We start from the raw sequence: 6,620 nt of genomic DNA on the forward strand, positions 1-6,620 counted from the left end.
TCTTCCAACGATTCTGAAAGCTACGAAGGATCGCTACCGGAATGGGAAGAGCCGAATTTTCCAATACCACGGACAACTCAGGAGGTGCAGGTGTGGCCCTCGCAGACCAGAATGGGTGGACTTCAATTCCCAGAATTCAGTAGTCAGTCGCATTTCAGGTGGGCTGGGCTGAGAGAGAGAGAGAGGCTCATAGTCACCCAGCTGGCTTTCCTGCCTAAGGTGGGACTAGAACTCGCTGTCGCCTGGTGATTGATTTAGCGTCAACCCGACCCACAATTGCGAAGACGGGAGGGTTGATGGGAAGATGCCCAATAAAATAAATAAAGAAAAGACCTTTTCAAAAATGATCTTGGACGTTAAGCAAGGCCAGCTAAGGGCCTTTCCAGGAAGGTAAAGAGAAGTTGATGGGCCATTCTGGAGAGAGCGTAAAAGCCCTCTTTCAGCCAAAGGGATCCGCTTAGTAGTAAGGGATGAGTAAATGGATTTGTTTCTTTCAGACCCAGCTGACGTATTCCCTGGGGACTGGCGAAGAGTCCATTAGGAGGCCCAAACTAAGCCGAAGCGAAAAGAAAGCTCGAAAGGTAACTCCCTCCTTCCCTTCTCCCTTCCTTCCTTCCTCCCTTCCTTCCTTCCCTCCCCTCCCCCTTCCTTCCTTCCATCCCCTCCCCCTTCCTTCCTTCCTTCCTTCCCTCCCTCTCTTCCTCCCTCCCTCCCTCCCTCCCTCCTTCCCTTCCCTACCGCCTCCTTCCTTCCTTCCCTTCCTTCTTCCTTCTTCCTTCCTTCCCTCTCTTCGTCCCTTCCTCCCTTCCTCCCTCCCTCTCTCCCTCCTTCCTCCCTCCTCTCCCTCCCTCCTTCTCTCCCTCCCTCCCTTCCTTCCTTCCCTACCCCTTCTTCCCTCCTGTACCTCTCCTTCTTCCTTCCTTCCTCCTCCTCCTCCTTCCTTCCTTCCTTCCTTCCTTCCTTCCTCCTCCTCTCCCCTTCCTTCCCATCCACCTTTCCCTTCCTTCCTTCCTTCTCTCCTCCTTCCTTCCCTACCACCACCTTCCTCCTCTACCCTCCTTCTTCCTCTCCTCCTCCTTCCTTCCTTCCTTCATTCTTCCACCCTTTGGCTCAAAGCCACGCAACTCTCTTTTGTGCCTAAGGTGACACTAGAACTCACTACCTTTATTAAGAGTGTTTATCTGGAGTTAGTTAGGTTCCTGATCTGGTCTACCTCAAAGGGTTGGCAAGGTGAAAGTCTTCCACTCATTGTAGTAGGCATCTGCCAACATATTGCCAGGCATACAGAGCGCCTTGGAACAACTCCAATTTTGGGGGTCTAAGTATCTCTCTTGCCCTTTCTTTGGTTCTGGCCTGAGGTCTCCCACCGCACTAGAGAAGTTAAGTTCTCTCGAGAGGTCAGAAGAAGACTTCTGCATGGTTCCTACCAGAAGCATCTTGTGGTCTCCAGAACTTTCCACACTTCATGGTCCACCATGTCTTGAAGAAGACCGCACCTCAAGATGGCCTTCCATGGAAGCAAGGGGTTGGTCTACAGGACCTCAACTGTAGCATTGAGTGGGAGAAGGTCCTCCTTCTCTCCCTTCCTTCCTCCCTCCTCCCTCCCTCCTTCTTCCTTCCTTCCTCCCTCCTCCTTCTTCCTTCCTCCCTCCTCCTTCCTTCCTTCCTTCCTCCTTCTTCCTTCCTTCCTTCCTCCTCCTTCCTCCTTCCTTCCCATCCACCTTTCCTTCCTTCCTTCCTTCTCTCCCTCCTTCTTCCTTCCTTCCTCCTTCCTCCTCTACCCTCCTTCTTCCTCTCCTCCTCCTTCCTTCCTTCCTTCATTCTTCCACCCTTTGGCTCAAAGCCACGCAACTCTCTTTGTGCCTAAGGTGACACTAGAACTCACTACCTTTATTAAGAGTGTTTATCTGGAGTTAGTTAGTTTCCTGATCTGGTCTACCTCAAAGGGTTGGCAAGGTGAAAGTCTTCCACTCATTGTAGTAGGCATCTGCCAACATATTGCCAGGCATACAGAGCGCCTTGGAACAACTCCAATTTTGGGGGTCTAAGTATCTCTCTTGCCCTTTCTTTGGTTCTGGCCTGAGGTCTCCCACCGCACTAGAGAAGTTAAGTTCTCTCGAGAGGTCAGAAGAAGACTTCTGCATGGTTCCTACCAGAAGCATCTTGTGGTCTCCAGAACTTTCCACACTTCATGGTCCACCATGTCTTGAAGAAGACCGCACCTCAAGATGGCCTTCCATGGAAGCAAGGGGTTGGTCTACAGGACCTCAACTGTAGCATTGAGTGGGAGAAGGTCCCTCCTTCTCCTTATTCTTCAACCAGCTCTTTGGTTGACCTACAAGAGGCCTCCTTAGCTTTCTTCCGTGGATTTTGAGGGTGTTGTGAGTTCCTCTCTTCGTGGTGTGGTTGCGAGCCCATCAACATGGTGCCGATGGGCTGTGTGTGGTCTTCTTCTTTGCCCCCAGGCCATGTCTAAGCTGGGTCTGCGGCAGATCCACAATGTGGCCATGGTAACCCTCCGTAAATCGAAGAATACTTTATTGGTCATCAACAACCCGGATGTCTTCAAACGTCCAGCTTCCGACACCTACATCGTCTTTGGCGAAGTCAAGGTGATCTGGGAAGAGGAAGAGGAGCTGTGGGAATCTGGGATCCTGGGGAGGGAGAAGTCTGTGGGTGACTGAAGAGGAGGAGGAGGGAGGGAGGAGGAGGAGAGATAGGTGGATGGGTGGAAGGAAGGAAGGAGGAACGAGAAAAGTAGGAAGGAAGGAAGGAAGGAAGGAAGGAGGAGGGAGGAGGAGAAAAGCATAAAGGATTAAAGGCAGGGAGTAGAGAAGGAAGGACTGAGAGAGAGAGGAGGGAAGGCCGAAAGGAGAAGGAGGAGGAGGAGATGGAGAGGAAGGAGGAGGAGCAGGAGGAAGGCTGAAAGGAGAAGGAGAACGGGTAAAAGAAAGGGAGGAGAGAAGAAAGGAAGGTGAGTGAGAGGGAAGGAGGGAAAGGGGAAAGGGAAGGGAAGGAAGGAGGGAGGGAGAAGGAGAGGAGAAAGCAGGAGAGGAAGGGAAGCCCGGAAGGAGAAGGGAAGAGGGAAAAATGAGAGAGGGAAAAAGAAAGGGAGGAAGAGAGAAGAAAGGAGGATGGGTGAGAGGGAAGGGGGAAAGGGAAGGGAAGCGAGGGAGGGAGGGAGAGAGCGGGAGAGAAAGAGAGAGGGAGGGGGAGAGAGAGAGAGAGAGGTAGAGGCTGACTGACTGACTAGAGGGACATTCGTATTTTTAACACCGGTAGTCCTCAACTTACGTCCATCATTGAGCCCAAAACTTCCATTGGGAAGTGAGACTACTATTGCCTCAGATGTTATGCCAATCATTGCAGTTGTTAAAGGGAGTCACAATGGTCATTAAGTGAATCCGGCTTCCCCATTGACTCTGCTGGTCCAAAAGGTCTCCAATGGGGGATCACGCAACCCCCGGGGGCCACCGCCACCGTCATAAACGTGAGTCCGTTGCCAAATTGTCTGAATTTGAATTGAAGCCTGGAGAAATGTGGTCATAGGTCACGTTTTCCTTGCTCTTCTGTCTTTGGTCGCTAAACGAATGGTTGCATGTTGAGGACTTCCTGCGTTGTGATAGATTGTTGTCCACCTTCTTGACTGGAGAACCAAGAGATTGTCTTCTTCTCACCTCAGTTGGAGAAGTCAGATTGGAAATGTAGGTTTAGGGAAGGGTTCCTCTCCAATTCCTGGTTGAAGGACCTGGCCTCCTGGTAGAACATAGAAGGGTCTTCTAGGCCAACCATCTGGGACTGTTGGAGAACATCTTTGCTGGGTGTCTTTCTCTGGAGACGGGCCAAAATCAGGTCTCTTTCTCCACCAGAAGAGAGGAAGATCTGAAGGCCCTCTGTTTCCTTTTTCTGCAGGTCGAAGACATTTCCCAACAGGTTTACCAAGAGGCGGCGGAGAAGTTCAAAGTTCCTGTGGAGCACTTGTCCTCGATCACCGAAGCAGCTTCAGCCCCCACCATCAAGGAGGAGAGCGAGGAAGAGGAGGAGGTAAGGAGATCCAGATGTCAACCTTCTCCAGATTTGAGGTGGAGGTGGGGGTGGAAAGGAGGGAAGCCCAAGAGGAATAAGAACCTTCATGGTGTCCTCCTAAGAGGTCCACCTCGGAGGTCCAAGGGGAGTAGACATCTTGGAAGGCAGGCTATTAACCCTTGGAGCACAATTCTTGCTGGAATATCTTGCTTTGACCGAGAATGGGGACTCTTCTCTGGCCTCCTCCATCTCTAGGACCACAAGAGTTGTCCCCATTGGATGGCACCGATATTGGTGGGTCACAAAAGGCCTGCGAGAACTCCACCCCTCCCTACTTCCTAGACCTGACGCTTCTCTTCTTCCCCTTCTGTCTTCCAGGAGCTGACCATCTAGTGTCACCCAGCCCAGAGCACCAATCCCTGCCTCAGTTTCCCCCACCACCACTTCTGTGTATATATATGTATATTGCTCATAGCCAATACACCAACACCATGGATGCTCTCAATAAATGGAATATTCACTCCTGCCTGCTGTACTCAGGCTCCGTCTCTCTGTCCTTTGCTGGGTGGGGGGAGGGGGGGCTTGGAAGCTGCCAAGTGTCAGTCCTTGACTTACAATGGTCTGTTTAACGAGCATTGTGAAAATGACGACGGTCCCCCAAAATGGGACTTCGACGTAGCCAAGTTAGACCCACAACATTTCGCTTCCTGGGCGTTTGTGGTTATGATGGCGTGGAAAAATTCCGAACATTCCTCATGATCGAAACTGGGAGGCTTGGCCACTGTCCCGTACTTACGACGGTGGCAATGTCCCAAGGTCATGTGATTCCCCCATTTGCGACCTTCTGACACAAGCAGGAGGCGTTTTCACCTAACCACCCGGTGAGTAGCTTAAGGTGGCCGGGATTCGTGTAACGACAGCGGCAGCATAGGTCGTAAAATGGGGCCAAACTCACTTAACCCATGTCTCACTTAACGACAGAAATTCTGGAGTCAGTTGTGGTCGTAAGGAAAGGACTGCCTGTATTTTTTGGGGTCTGTGATGGGTCTGGATTCTTTTGTCCTCTTGTGACAATGGAGCACCTGGGTGGGTATTTTGACCCTCAGAATAACAGAGTTGGAAGGGACCTTGGAGGTCCTCTAGTCCAACCCCCTTGCTTGAGCAGGAGTCCCTTATAGTTACAGAAATGGAAGGGGCCTTAGAGGTCATCAACTCCAACCCCCTGCTCAAGTAGGTGGCCCACACAGAATAAAAGGAGTAGGAACAGACCAGAGGTCATGTAGTCGAACCCCACCACCACCCCGCTCAAACAGGCAACCTTTACAGAATCATACAAGAACAGAGTTGGAAGGGATCTTGGAGACCCTCTAGTCCAACCCACTGCTCAAAGTAACATAATCTCAGAGTTGGAAGGGACCCTAAGAGGCCTTCTAGTCCAACCCTCCCTGCTGAAGCAGGTGATCCTACAACCTTTCCGACCAAAGTCTCCTACAGTCCCCATCTCTCTCCGTAGGATGAGACGTTCACTGTTTGTAACTTGCAAAGAGGCTGAATCTTCCGTTTCCAGGCGGCCGCCCGGAGGGAACTCGGAAGGGGAGGCGTGTAGCTGATGCCACGAGAAGCAAGGACTGAGCGGAGGCCCGTAGGACTCAACCTGGATCTCCCCTGAGCGGGTGGGTGTGGGTGGGCAAAGCCAGGCTTGTATCAAACACGCAGCAAAGAGGGAGGCCCTGTTCCGAGTCCTGTTGGGTTGGGATCAAGAAAAGAGAGAATTTGTAACTCTGGGTCAAATTGGGGGGGGGGGAATGAGGCCAGGGTGCTTTTCTTAGAGACCTTTCACGACCCAGCTAGGGAACATCATCGGTGCTGGGAGGAGGAGGAGGAAGGGGAGAGGGGAAGAAGGGGAAGACTGCGAGATCCTGGGTCCTCTGAATTTCCTTGTTGGCGTCTCGTGACCCAGCTAGGGAACATCATCGGTGCTAGAAAGGAGGAAGGGGAAGGGGAGGAAGAGGAGGACCACGTGGGGGAGGGGGAGAACAATGACTATGTGGTCCTCGGTGCTCTCTGAGCTTGGTGCAGACATTTGATGACCCAACTAGGGACCATCCTCAGGGGTAGACGGGAGTGGGATGCAGTCAACCCTCCCATAATTGAGGACAGAATCTCCCATCACTAAGCCAGGTTTCCGTGACTCGCGCCTGATTTTACGCCCGTTTTTTTCACACGGCCACTAAGCAAATCCATGCTCTCCTTAAGCAAATCACACATTCGCTAAACGAATCTGGGTCCTTTCCCCTCATTCCCCACCCTCGTCTTTGGTTGTTCAAAACACCACAACAGCAGTTCCTGTTATCCGAGGATTGAAATCCCAGCTGGTTATACCAACCAGAGCCGAGTTCAAATCCACCTTCCCACATTCGTTCAATTGGCAGCATTTCAGCAGCCAATCAGGGTGAATTCGCAAAAAAAAAAATAGGATTCGAACTCCAAGCAACCGGCCTAAAAATCGCAATGTGTGCGAAACACTGGAGGGCTTAGCCTCAACACCCTCATAGTTCCTCTTAGGTTACACCTGGTGGCTTCTCACTGACTTA

This window comes from Ahaetulla prasina, chromosome 4 (assembly GCF_028640845.1).
Source record: "Ahaetulla prasina isolate Xishuangbanna chromosome 4, ASM2864084v1, whole genome shotgun sequence".
Lineage (NCBI taxonomy): Eukaryota > Metazoa > Chordata > Lepidosauria > Squamata > Colubridae > Ahaetulla > Ahaetulla prasina.